This window comes from Protopterus annectens, chromosome 6.part0 (assembly GCF_019279795.1).
Source record: "Protopterus annectens isolate FY-2018-M chromosome 6.part0, PAN1.0, whole genome shotgun sequence".
Lineage (NCBI taxonomy): Eukaryota > Metazoa > Chordata > Ceratodontiformes > Protopteridae > Protopterus > Protopterus annectens.
In genome coordinates this window covers 1,521,186,687-1,521,201,713 of record NC_056737.1, presented here as the reverse complement: position 1 = coordinate 1,521,201,713, position 15,027 = coordinate 1,521,186,687, and positions in this window count along the sequence as shown.

Genomic DNA, 15,027 nt, shown 5'->3' with positions numbered 1-15,027 from the left:
CTCTAACTTAAAATTTTATAAATTTGTGACAAATAACATTTATTTTTCATTGTATTATTATTATTTATTAAGAATGCCAATAATTTGGGGAACAATTTATTATCTAAGTTAAATACCGTATTTATCTCTGTATTCACAAAATCTCTAAATATTTGTAAAATTAATCAATTATCAAAATCTTATATATATATATATATATATATATATATATATATATATATATATATATATCAGTACCATTTAATAATTGATGTCAATAAATTCAATTGCTTTGCTGTTTCAATACTAGCATTTTATTGAAGTTATGAGTTTTTACGCAGTCATTTGTATATGCAATTGGTAGCATAGAAAATGTTAATTCTTTAATCCAATGGTTAGAATATGTGAACTTTTGGTAGGAGGAAATTATGTTATTTAAATAGGCAATTTGAGAAGAGGGTGTAATTCCATTTACGCAAAAATCTTTTAATAACCAGATAAAATATTAGGGACTATTTGTTTATGACTGGTTGTGATATATTTATTATTTACTAATCTTCTTCTTCTTTTGGCTTTTCCTGGTTAGAGGTCACCACAATGAATCATCTATCTACTCATGATTGGCAGTGGAGTTTTATGGTGTCGAGTTACTGGCCCGGCACCCAACCTTCCACAGAAGGCACACACACACACACACACACACACACACACACACACACACACACACACACACACACACACTCACTCCTAGGGCCAATTTGGAGTGTCCAATCCACCTAGAGCATGTCTTTGGATATTTATTATTTACTAATAATATTTCTTAATGTATTTGTTTCCATTTTGAATCCTAAGTTGAATTTATCCACAATGCTATAACTTTTACAATTGGTGAAGTAGCATACAATTGACTATCAGGGAATCCAATGCCCCCATTATTCCAACCCTTTCTATGCCAATCAAAGGAAACTCATGGTTTATTAGGATGCCAAAAACAATAAAGTAGAATAATATTTATCATTTTTTTTGGTGGAGATAGTATTAAAGATTGTATGAAAAACAATATTTAGGAAGAATTACAATCTTAGTAAGTATTCATCATTCTTCCATGGTAAAAAAAAATGTTGTTCCAATTTGTGGCTAAACTTACAATGTTATGAACATCCTGTTGAAAGTTTGTTTATATCATTTTTTCACTAGTAGACATAATGGTTATACCAAGGTATTTCATTTGATTGCTATTCCAATTAAAGTTAGAATATTTTTGTATGATTTTTTTTTTTTGTTAATTAAATAATGTACTTGTTTCATTATGATTACATATTGATTTTGATATTTCTTCAAACTGACTCATAGAACTAATTATATGTTCTAATGAATTTTCTATGGTTCCTATTGTTAGTAAAATATCAACAACAAAGAGTTGAATTGTTAATTCAAAAATTTCTTTTATTTTGATATCATTAATGTTCTTATTGGATCTAATACTATTACCAAAGGGTTCTATAGCTAACGCAAAATGTAAAGGTGATAATGGACAGCCTTGATTTGTGCCTTTTTTGTAATTTAAAGGAATTAGAAGAAAATAACCTATTTTAACATAAGCACAAGAGTTATTGTATAACTCAGAAATCAATGCAATTAGCTCAGGTGAGAAATTATACGCTTTAAATGTTTTGTTTTAAACAGGTATGATCAGTTAACTGAGTCAAAAGTCTTATCTAAATCGAGGCTAATGCTAGAAAGTTCTTTTTATTTTTATTTGCATAGTCTGTTAATGTATACTTACAGGGCATAAGTAAAATGTCCTATGCAGACCACCCCAAGGCCCTATACCTGCATTCTGTCTACTAGAGGCTTTTGAGGGGAGATCTATGCCTGGCATATAGGGCTTAGTCAGACCCCACTATGATGGACCTCCTGCATATCCACAAAACAAACAACACCAGAATTACCCATTTAAACCTTGCCTATGATATAAATCTGACCTGCTGGAGAGATGGGTATATATCCCAGAGACTACCCCATCTATGGAACAGGCTCACCATCCATGTGAAGCAGAGTTCCTCCCTAACCATTTCAAGTGCAACTTGTACAATTGGATGGGAAACTGGAAATTCATCCTTGGTTTGGTACCTGTGAAAAACTGAGGGGCTGCCAGCCCAGCCATATAGAATTTTGTAAATAATTCTATGTCATTATAAATATTAATATGGTCCACAGGCTTGTTTCACAAATGTAAAGAAAACTGTGTTATGTGTTGAGCTTCAAAAATGTAACCACAGTGAACCCTGCTGGAAGAAAGCTGATAAGTAAAGAATTTTACAACTGTGTCTGATCTCAAGCTTGGAGGCAGGATGTCTGGGCCAGGAAATTCTTTCTATTGTCCTAAGACAGAGATAATTACTAGGTTTCACATTTAAAGTGTCTTTTGTTGCTGTTGCTTCCTAGCAGGTGGAGATGACAAAGAAATGTTAAATCTTAAGTTCTGTGAGTCTGGGAAACCTAAGCAGAAGTGTCAAGAATGATGTAATCTGGAATGACTTAGAAGTAATGTGCATTATCAATTTAAGACTTTCTCAGAGGAAAAAAATTGGCATTTTGTATTTGTGTCTGAACCTGAACACATCAGCTCACCAGCAATTGCTTTGCTCTGTAAGTAGGATCTTAGATCTTAGTATTTCTCTTAGAGATAGATCAAAATAGCAAGATTAGTCTATTTTTATGTCAGACTGTCCTACAATGTTGTTTTAAAGTATTTCCTGGGATTTCTGAACTCACTAATGTCATTGTGTTGAATCAATGAGTATTGTCTTGTGTTTTTATTATTTATTATTTATTAAATATTGTTAAACCTTTTAACTGTGGCTGTTTTGTGTAGAGATAATTTAAGCTCATAGAGTACTTGCATGTATTTGGTGATACTGTGTAAGCCTCTCCTAAACAGCCTTCAAGTCTCAGTCATGCTTACCAATTGGATAATAATAACATTGCACAGTAGAATTGGACACCCTTTGGTAAGGGCCTTTATAGTAGCTGATAGTGGTTAGTGGCAAATTGTACTAATGTATAGTTTGGGCAGAATGTGGCATAGCTGGAGAACCTGTGCCAGTCTTCCCCAGGAGTGCCTGTGCATTTGTATATAACTCAAATCTCAAAGTGTGTGTGTGTGTGTGTGTGTGTGTGTGTGTGTGTGTGTGTGTGTGTGTGTGTGTGTGTGTGTGTGTGTGTGTGTGTGTGTGTGTGTGTGTGTGTGTGTCAGCTACTTGGGCAGGGACACAAAGCACTGGTTGGACAGAGAGGGTGCTGGAGGTTTTGGCTTGACCACTTGGCTGAGATCTGAACCCTATAGCTGTGCCAATGGAGAGTCTTATTGGGGATCTGGATAGAATGGGAGAAAACAGCCCCAGACTGACTGTGATCTCTGTGCTTTTAAGGGAAATTGTACTTTATTGTGTGTGTACTTGTTATCCTCCCAGTGTGGACACTCCTCACTGATGCCATTGATGAGGATTGAGGTTCCTTGATTACTGGGCCAGTGCATGGCCATCACAGCACCTATGTCCCTAATGGACACAGGTAACTTGTAAAGGGTTCATCTTCCAGGCCAATGCTTACACTTATCAAGTGTATCAGAACTTGTCAGAGATTTGGGATGCATGGCTTGGCTTAAAAAGGCCCTTGTGCCCGTTAGCCTGGTAAACACCTATGAACTTATGTATGCTTGTTATATTATCCCGTACTTGTCTATTTAAAATAAACCCTGATGATCATGTTTAGGTATAAGTAGATTAATTCTGTTAGCTGAAATTGACATGAGCATCTGATAGTCCACATTTAAAAGTCAAATGGGTCTGTATGATGAACATTTTGTAGGATCCTTATCTTGTTTTAAAATAGGTGGTATAAGGGAATATTTCCATGATGGGGGGATTTCAGCAGTTGTTTTTATTCCTCTATAGGCCTTGTCTAATATTTTAACTGCATCATCTGGTAGTGTTTTATATAGTTCTGGCATAATGCCATCTAAGCCCAGCACCTTATTATTTTTTTAACTTTTTTATTTTATGTTTGATTTCAGCAGTTTTGAAAAGCAGAGTGGCACAGTGGAAGCATGCTGGGCTCATAACATAGAGGTCTATGGATCAAAACCATCCTCTGCTATAGAAAGGATAGAAAGCTTTTAACACTAGTCAGATTTCCGGATGGCACAGTGGTGCATCAGTAGCATTGTCACCTCACAGCAAGAGGTTCTCTGGTTCACTTTTCAGCTGGAGTGCCTTCTGTGCAGAGTCTGCATATCCTCCCTGCATTTACGTGGGTTTTCTCCGGGTTCTTCTGTTTCCTCCCACATTACAAAGACATGGATCTGGAGCATTTCTCCCTGGGCCTCTGCTGAAAATTGTATTCATTCCAATTTGGACTTTCCTGGTAAACAAATGTTAAATAAATAAATAAATAAATAAATAAATAATTCTGTTAAAGTGAATGATTTGTCGATTATTTTTATTTGTTCACTTGTTATTTTATTATTTATATGTTCCCATTAGAAAAGTTTCAACTATATCATCATTATCTAGGTTATTTGTATTATTATTTATATTTTCATAAAATATTTTAAAGCCCTCAGGAATGCCTTTAATATCTGTTCTTCTTTCTTTTTTTATTATTTATATGTGTTATAATTTCTTTGTTATGATTTAGTTTATAAATTTTCTTTGATATAAGAGCAGGTTTATGCAAGCTTAAAAGGTTTACTAAATATCCTGATGTTTAAATTTTTCCAGGTTTATTGAAACTTTATGATTTAGAATTTCAACATATTTTGTATTTAAGTTTTTAAGTTCAGACTGACTAGTAATGCCATTTGGTTTTAGCTTTAACTTTAATATGTCTGTTTTGGCCTGTAGTGTATTTAATTCTTTATCTCATTATCTTGTTTTAAAATATACCAGCTTGTAACTCTTCCATTTAAGTAAGCCTGTAGTGAATCCTACAGAACAATGCCAGATACTTCACCATTCATGTTTATTTCTAGGATTTTTTTTTATCTCTTTAACATACCAATCCTTGAATCCTTTTATTTTAATAATCTGCACTAGCAATCTCCTGTGATGTATTAAATTGTCATTTTTTTAAATATTATTAAACATTACAACATTATAGTCTGATAATGGAATGAAATTATGAAACTTCTCTGATATGTGATAACAGATTGTTTGAGATAAAAAAAAATATCAATATAAGTTTGTGTTCCATGTCTATAAGATTAATGGGTAAATTGAAATGAGTTTGTTTTACTTAGCTCATATATATCCTTTAAATTCAATAGATTTACAAAATGTGTAAAGTATTTGACTAAAGATGTGATTTTCAGCTTTCTATCTGCAATGGATTTTTTTGTCTGATAAAGTACAATTAAAATCACCAGGCATTATGACTTCACCTTTCATGAAATAAGCTATAGTGTATAAGTATATATTTTTTTGTATCTTTAGCTCCAAGCCCTTGAATCCAATAAGAGTTCACCAATGTATATAGTTTTCTGTTCCACTCAATTATAACAATGCTTAACATTACATTTTTATCAATGTAGATATATTTTACTTTAGGCATTACTGGTGTGTTTGAAAACCAGAACCTGCTAAAACCAAATAATTATTTAACAAAAGTTTATTTACATCTTTATTAAGTAAATGTGTTTCCTGTAGAAATAAATTTTAGCTTTATATAACTGCAAGTATTTCAACAGACTCCCCCTCTTTACTGGATTATTCAATCCACTAATATTAATAGATATGCATTTAAATCAGACATTTATTTAATAGAGAAAAAAAGTATAACGAAAGCACATTTATGTACAGAACTTATTATATACATTATATATAACAATATGAAATCTTCAACTACAGAAAAAACTTGAAACAAATAAAAAAATACCTAATGATATAACCTTAAAGCATTCTACCATAGAATAACATATTCCTAGTTTGCTGAAAAAGACAAACTACCTCTCAAACTCTCCATTAGGCTAACAATGCTTAGCTCATGCTTCGGGTTTATATTAACGTGTCTCATAGTTTTTAGTATGCGTCATCTTAAAAAAGTCTGTCAGTGAGTTATTATTAATAAGAAAATTTAAATGTGCTCATAATCTATTATAAGCTGACCAGACTGAACATCTCTATAATCATCTTTCCCTGTACTTCACATATCTCCCTGGTTTACTATAAGGGGAAGTCAGTTGTTATTTTCATATTTATTAATTTATAGGTCAGATGATTTTATATTTTTTCTATTTTATTTACTATGTGTAAAGTTGCTCATAAGATCATAAGTTCATAAATTAGTACCATGATAACTCTCCTTGTGGGCAATTCCAAGCCCAGATAATTACACCACATGAGAATCAAATGCTGTATCTCATGCTTATAAGGTGAAAAAATCTTACCCACTATGCCAGTTTCCCACCATTGTTGATATATTTATATTATTTAACTGTATACATATTCTGACCTCTTTCTATTTCTGTTTATATACTATGTCTTGTACTATTACTATATTCCTAAGTTTTGTATTTTAGCTATAATCCTAGTGTAGTGTATTATATAATAGAACATTTACATTTACCCTTACATATTTGATGCTCTTTAATCTAGTACTACTGTTAGAATCAGTCCAATTTTTCCTTAGATGTTATGTCTAATTGTATTTGAACAAGCATCTGAAAAATCTTCCCTTTTAAGATTCAAAGTTTCCTTAATAAATTGTTCTGAGACATTAAGTTTTGTTATTAACCCCTGAGTACCGTCTCTTAGTGCCTCTGTACTTACATCCAAGCATGCTGTGAGATGATAGGAATTGTGAGCTGTTACCCCCGAGTGCATTCCACAGATGCATGAAATTGTAGTGTAGGTTTGTAGATCAGCTTAGTGTAAAACACGCTGAAATCGTAACTGAACTTGTTGTTTAGCTAATATAGTTACGATTCAGCGTGTTTTTCCATCCTGATCACATTAGACTTTTTGGAGAAAATCTCCTTTCAAAGTGTTTGTTCAAGCAAGTGGTGGCAGCCAATTGGATTCCTGCAATCCAAGCCACCACTTGCATAATTTCCTTGTAACCAAACCTCGGGAGTCAAGTGTTACCAAGTAATAGAAGTTTCATTTTCAAAAAACACATTTTAAACATTAAAACAGGGCCAAAGTATATTCTAAAAGCACTCTTGTGCACTTTCCCTTGGAAATCCAGAGATAATTGACTTTTGGGAAATTTTAGTGTAAACAAGGAGGGGAGTGAAAGTGGTATACCAGTTACTACTACTGATTGTGTCATCTGCAAGGCTGAAAATTACAGGCAGGTAAGGAGTTTCTAAGGCCCTGTTAAAGATGTGAGATAGGCAGGCTTTCAATTATTTATTTATTTTTTTTGTGGAAAGTGAATTCTTTCATTAATGAGCGAATGTGAAACCTGAACCTGTTGGGTTTTAAGAATCACTAAAGCAGAAAAATATTAGTGCCTCTGTTCTACCTTGCTACGGCAGAAGATTGTGAAAGCGTTTATATGATGACTAGTTTAGAGTGTCTGTGTGTTGTTTGTGTATGCTTGCATTAAACTCTGCTCACCGGAAAAAAATATGGGTGGATGTTTTGTTTCCTTCTTCCTTAGTTTGGGGCCTGTATGCTGAGGAATGCTTATTTAGTAATTGTTTTGTAGCATTGCTGTGTTTTGGTGAAGGCTCTTTGCTTTCAGTTATGAGTGGCCCTGGTATAGAAATCCTGTTGTAGCTGGAAGACATCCTAGTGTTTGCAGAATTGGTGACTTGTAAATGAGTTGTTACTTGCTCCCAGTATGCTCCTGGAAGTAATATATATTTTATGCAATAGTTTTAGTTGTGTTGTCGTGTTATGGGAAGCTTATAAGTTAAGCATTTGTACTTTGTTAACTTCAGGACCTGGACTGAGCTGAGCATCTTGTGTGTTAGACAGTAAATTAAAATAAGTTATGACATGCTAGCCATAACTAAACATGGATGCAGGCCCCTTCCACCTGACCAATAAACTATTATACAAAAAAAGTGGCTGCAGCACTAACGAAGTATAGATGTGGATGTGTATGCGCTAAAAGGCCTTGTTTCCATTCCTTTCTATGACCTGGGAAATTGCCTGTACACTAACTTCGTCAGTCAGAGTTTGCGAGCATGAGAGAGACGCGGGCTGCGCACAGAGTGAGGGTGTTTTTATTTTGACAAAAAGTGAAACTCTGTCCCTTTCAGTGACAATGGGTATGTATTGTCTTGCAGATTTTACATTTCTACAAAACATGTCTGGCTTAAGGAGTTACAATCTGCAGTGAATTGAGTTATTTCAGTTGGTTGATGATATTCCTAGGTAGATTGTATGCAATCAACCATCAGACAACTAACAGTGTACCACAGGACATCCAAATTGTGACTTTACGTCTGCATCAGTAAAAGACTTGTAAGACAGATACTTGGGGAGATTTTGTGAGCGCATATCCAGATTAGTCTTGAACATAATTAAGGTATTCTTTCCTTAATATGCAGAGGTGGTGTAATCCATAGGTGGGGTATATAATAGAATAAGAACATGGTGTGCCAACATGCTTTATTAATTAGTTGATAAAAATAAGGTCAGTGTGTTCATTAAAGGAACTACTAGGTCTGCAAAGACAGTCTAATACAAAACCGACAGTAGGTCTATAATAGTGAGATTTTATATGGCCTGAAATGCTAAACATAGATTATTAGAAATGAGTTTTCAGTAAGTAGAATACAAATAGAAGGTGAATGGTAAACCTAGAACACAGGGAGGTAGGCCAGACTGACTTTATGATTTTTTTTATTGTGTGTGTGTGTGTGTGTGTGTGTGTGTGTGTGTGTGTGTGTGTGTGTGTGTGTGTGTGTGTGTGTGTGTGTGTGTGTGTGTGTGTGTGTGTGTGTGTCTGTGTATATATATATATATATATATATATATATATATATATATAATATGTCTAGGAGAGGTTAATTGCTTTATGTTTTGTTGGAAGAGCTGGAAATGGGTATTTGTTCTTAACAAGAACAGTGTGCTCTTAGAAGAAGTTGTTATTACTAACTACTTGTTAGTTGGAACATCATGCACAAACTGTTTAAAAAGAAAACTTCAGTGGATGAAGTGATGGTACAACATCTGCAGAACAACTAAACTGAGAAAATGAGAATAAGAGCTGCTGCTAGTTTGTAATGACACAAAATACTGTTGTCTGAGATCCTCATTTTTATATATGTCCAAGCAAAGTTACAAGTAAAATAGTTACATGTCAGTAAGGTACTTAATGGATGTACCATCACTTTCACTTAAAAACATTCAGCTCTGATGTTCTATACATGTATACTCCAGCAAGGTGCTCAATTCACAAATTTACCCAAAGCAGGAATGTTGAACCCCAAAAGATAGAAAAGGAAACCACATGCTCTCCTTTTTCTAATTGCTTTCCCCAAACCCTAACAGTCACTTAGAAGTAAAGTTGCCAATGAGAGTGTTTTCATGAGGTAGGGTATAGAGTTAGCACTTATGAGTAAGGTGGATAGAAGAGAGTTGTATATGTGTCTGATAGGCACATATGCTTGCATGTGTGTGTGTCTGTATGTATAACACCCCCCACAAGACTATGCAAATGATTCCACACTGGAGCATGGCTACAGAAATAATTTTCAGAACCAAACAATTTTGTTGGCTCCCACAAAAAAGGGTTTCTTCCCAAATGCACAAAACAGTTTCTCTTATTGTGTGTGTGTGTGTGTGTGTGTGTGTGTGTGTGTGTGTGTGTGTGTGTGTGTGTGTGTGTGTGTGTGTGTGTGTGTGTGTGTGTGAACACACATTTGTGATTGTGTCTACATATAGCTATAGTGTGTGTGGGAGAAGTACCAAATAATAAAATACGTAAATGGCAGCATACTTTGACAGGTGTTTGAGAGTGATGATTCCAGGTTAGAGGACTATGCCCTTTCTCTGGGGATTGTGTAGTCTTGGAGTTAGTATACGCAGGGAGTGCAAGGGCTTGTGCACCTACAAGAACTGTTTTGCACTCTGCTTGCTTCGAGGTTACTCCTCAGAGTATACACAGAACAGTGCTATAGTCAATGTAATGTACTAGATCCATGTATATATAATGTATGTGTGTGTTACATTAGTATAGTGGCTCAGGATGATTCAAGTTGTTTCAAGCATTTGAATATCTGAGTTGTTTAGCTTCTGCTACATACCTACAATCAACTGCATTACTAGCTGATTTAAGTACAAACGTCCTGTGTTAAAGATTGTACTGCACTTCATTTTTCTGTCTATTTGTTTCATTGAATATTGTGTCTGTGTCTCTCTCTCTGTAGTTATTTATATTTCTATTTAATTGCTTCACAGAATACTGTGGTGTCTCTCTGTCTCTGCAATTAGTGGGGGCTATTGTGTTTCACTTCACTGATATTCAGTGTTAAACCCTTAGCCTAGAGAGTTTCTCTGTATTTATAAGTGAGTCACATGTCTGAATTTATTACTGCTGAATACCTGAGTTGTTTGGCTTCTGCTACATACCTACAATCAACTGTATTACTAGCTAAATACAAACTTGCAGTGTTAAAGATTGTACTGCATTTCATTTTTCTGTGTATTTAATTATTTAATTGAATATTGTGTCTGTGTCTCTGTAGTTATTTATTTTTCTATTTATTTGTTTCATAGAATAATGTGGCCTCTCTTTGTCACTGCAATTAGTGGGGCTATTGTATTTCACTTCATTGATATTCAATGTTAGACTCTTAGCCTAGAGGGTTTCTCTGTATTTATAAGTGAGTCGCATGTCTTTGAATTTATTACTGCTGAATACCTGAGTTGTTTGGCTTCTGCTACATATCTACAATCAACTGCATTACTAGCTGAGTTAAGTACAAACTTGCAGTGTTAAAGATTATACTGCATTTCATTTTTCTATTTAATTGTTTCATTGAATATTGTGTCTGTGTCTCTCTGTAGTTATTTATTTTTCTATTTAATTGTTTCATAGAATACTGTGGTCTCTCTCTGTCTCTGCAGTTAGTGGGGGCTATTGTGTTTCACTTCATTGATGTTCAGTATTAAACTCTAAGCCTAGAGGGTTTTTCTGTATTTATAAGTGAGTCACATGTCTTTGAATTTATTGCTGCTGTATACCTGAGTTGTTTGGCTTCTGCTACATACCTACAATCAACTGCATTACTAGCTGATTTAAGTACAAACTTGCAGTGTTAAAGATTGTACTGCATTTAATTTTTCTGTTTATTTAATTGTTTCATCGAATATTGTGTCTGTGTCTCTCTGTAGTTGTTTATTTTTCCATGTAATTGTTTCATAGAATACTGTGGTCTCTCTCTCTGTCTCTGCAAATAGTTTTCCGCCCGCCCTCCCTGTTCTTGTTTTGGTATTAATCTTGGTGGCTTTGGAATTGCCCATCCCTCCTGTAAATTTGTGTTTGAACACTCCTCCTGGGTCTACCTCATTTGCTCACTCAACCGAGTACAGTGAGATCATATTTTGACTTCAGACATTTCTACCAGTCCCATCTGTTCAGCTCTATTCCAGCTCTATTTCATTCTAGTGTCACTAGCTCACTCTACCTAATACAGAGAGAACATTTGTGAATGGCAAGCCACTTAGGTCCTTAACTTTGAATTGTCTTCTGTTTCTCCTGTCTCCCTTTCCACTTTCCAAATAAACAAATAAATAAATAATTTTAAAAAATTCTAAGCTTGTTTCCTGCCTTTCCTGTAACTAGTCTAGTCCAGATACACATTTGCTGTATCCAGGACTGTTTGTATGCTTCTGAGCCCCAAAAGTCTTTCTGTGTTGGAGGGAAGCCTTCTAACTTATCAGTGGGAATGGTAAGCACTAGGTAGCATATCTACCACAAGAGTGGTTTCTGGCCCAGAAATTGTAGTTTATTGGCCATTTGGGCAGTTTTTACATCTCTTTCAACTTTCTGGTTTAAAAGTCTGTGTTTGCGCTTGTTTCCACCTTTCCTATAACTAGCCTAGTCCAGGTACAGATTTGCTGTATCCAGGACTGTTTGTATGCTTCTGAGTCCACCAAGCCTTTCTCTGTTGGAGGGAAGCCTTATAGCTTATCAGTGGGCGTGGTAAGCACTAGGTAGCCTATCTACCACAAGATTGGTTTCTGGCACAGAAATTGTAGTTTATTGGCTGTTTGGCAGTTTCTCCATCTCTTTTAACTTTCTGCTTTAAAAGCCCGTGTTTGCACTTGTTTCCCACCTTTCTGGTAACTAGTCTAGTCCAGATACAGATTTGCTGTATCCAGGACTGTTTGTAAGCTTCTGAGCCCCCCAAGCCTTTCTGTGTTGAAGGGAAGCCTTCTAGCTTATCAGTGGGAGTGGTAAACACTAGGTAGCCTATCTCCCACAAGAGTGGATTCAGGCCCAGAAATTGTGGTGTATTGGCCGTTTGGGCAGTTTTTCCATCTCTTTCAATTTTCTGGTTTAAAAGCCCACATTTGCACTTGCTTCCCACCTTTCCTGCAACTAGTCTAGTCCAGATACAGATTTGCTGTATCCAGGACTGTTTGTAAGCTTCTGAACCCCCCAAGCCTTTCTGTGTTGGAGGGAAGCATTCTAGTGTATCAGTGGGAGTGATAAGCACTAGGTAGCCTATCTACCACAAGATCCAGGTACAGATTCTTAGTTTTAGCACTTTAATTTACTTATTCTTGCTCAGCACTTGTTCAGAACTTGTTAGCATTAAATAAGCTACAAATTACTACAGCACTCAACCTTCCTCTTTACCTAGAGAAAAACAGTTTTTGTACTTACTTTCCTCACTTGCTTAGAGAAAAACAGCTCTTATACTCACTTACCTCACTTGTCTAGAGAAAAGCAGTTTTTTTATTCAGGCATGTCCAAGGGTCAGCTTCCAGTGTTCTCTCCTGTCTATCTGATGAATCTGGGCATCTTGGGGCAATGTAGCAATTGCCTCATGTACACAAGCAACCCTCTCCTCCTACCACCCAACACCACAACCTGTGAGAAATGCACTTATCTAGCCAAACTGGAGGTAAAGCTCTCTCCAACCAAGACTGAACTTGACAGTCAAGAGGAGAAGGTAAACACTTGCACCACACCACACCACACTCATCACATAGTCTCACTAAACCTACACCACCAAAATCCACACATAGAAACACAAAAAACATTCACAGAGCCTCACAATAATAATCTGATCAAGCAACAGAGACCTCCAAAGCAGAAACACAAGCAACCTCCACCCCCAACACAAGCCAAATGGCACATAGCCCACAGACACAGTGTGCCATTCAACCACAGTCCATAAGGCAAAACAAAGTACCCAACACACTAGTCATAGGTGACTCTATAGTCTGGCACACTAATGTCCCACTCACCAGGCTAAACAAGGAAAAGGTTACTGTCAGCTGCCTGTTGGGTGCCAGGATTTGCCACATAACCCAAGCACTCAGGTCACTTCACAAGTACAAATATGACTCTGTCATTGTCCATGTTGGTGTGAATGACCTGAGACATACCTCCCTGAACTATATGAAAAGAGACATGGAAGAGCTCTCTGATCTTGTAGCCCAGGCAGGTATGACCCTAGCCCTGAGTAGCATCCTGCCATTTCCCTAAATTATACCACAGGTCAAGAACAAAATGATTGACTTCAACAATTGGCTAAGCTTCTGGTGTCATTCTAAGGGGATCCAGTATCTGTCTGCATGGGACGACATGGTTGACAGACCACAATGCTTTGCCAGAGATGGCCTGCACCTGTCACACCTGGGATTCCTGATACTGGCTAAGGCTCTTGCTGCCCCTATAGTGCCTCTTTTAGACAAGGTTCAAATGACAAATTCACCGCCATGACAGGAACAGGCAAGCACAAACTGACGGTAATGCTACTCAATGCTAGAAGTCTAAACCTCAAAATGCACTCCCTCGAGGCACTCCTTAAAATGGAGAACATTGATATCTGTGCAGTGGCTGAGACCTGGTTCAAGGTATTACCACGCTATAACTCATACCACACTTTTCGGCCACCTAACCTGGACCAGAACACCAAAGGCAGAGGTGTGTCTATATTCATTATCAACATGAGTGACCAGTGTTCCACACTTGAAGTCAACTCCTCGTTGGTCAGATCCAACCATAAGCTAATCATCCTAGATATCCACATCGCGCCCCCACCTGCCATTAAGGAAATCACAGTAAAAAGTTTCTCCAAAGCCAACGTCATGCTTCTTAAGACAGAAGTGGTGAACTTCATGACACCCATGCAGATGGACAATACAGTTATGACTGCTGAATCCTACACAGATGCACTCCATAAGCACTTACACAAGTGCATGGATTGTGCTATCCCAAACAGAACCAAGATGCTATCCTCCAAAAAAGGAAGCCAATCTGGTGGTCCCCTGCCATAAACAAACTCTACAACAGAAGGAAGAAACTGTTGCAAAAGAGAGTAAAATCCCATGAGTGGAGGAGTTCCCTGGTCAGCCTCAGTAAGAAGCTGAGATCCCTTATAAGATCCTCAAAAGCTAGCTATGAAAACAAAATTGACACTGATTCTAGGGACAACCACAAAGCATTCTACAGCTATGTCAGGAATCTCAATAGCAACACCCAGATCTGCTCTGAGTTACAGTACAACGGCATGAAAATTACAGAACCAAGTGATATTGCCAACATCCTGGCAGATAGGTTCAGTGATAACTTTACCCCCCTCTCACCTCCTAAAGGGCCCATATCTGTACAGGAAAAATGCAGAGTCCCTGTAATCACAACTATGCAGGTAAAATCAGCACTGTCTAAAACCAAAAACACAGCATCCATGGGACCAGACAACATCACAGGCTGCGTTTTACATGAACTTCAGAACGAACTGGCTCCCCACCTAAGCACCATGTTCAAGCATAGTCTCACATCAGGCTTTGTGCCCAATGAATGGCGCACAGCAACAGTTATCCCACTCCACAAAGGGGGAGCCACCACTGA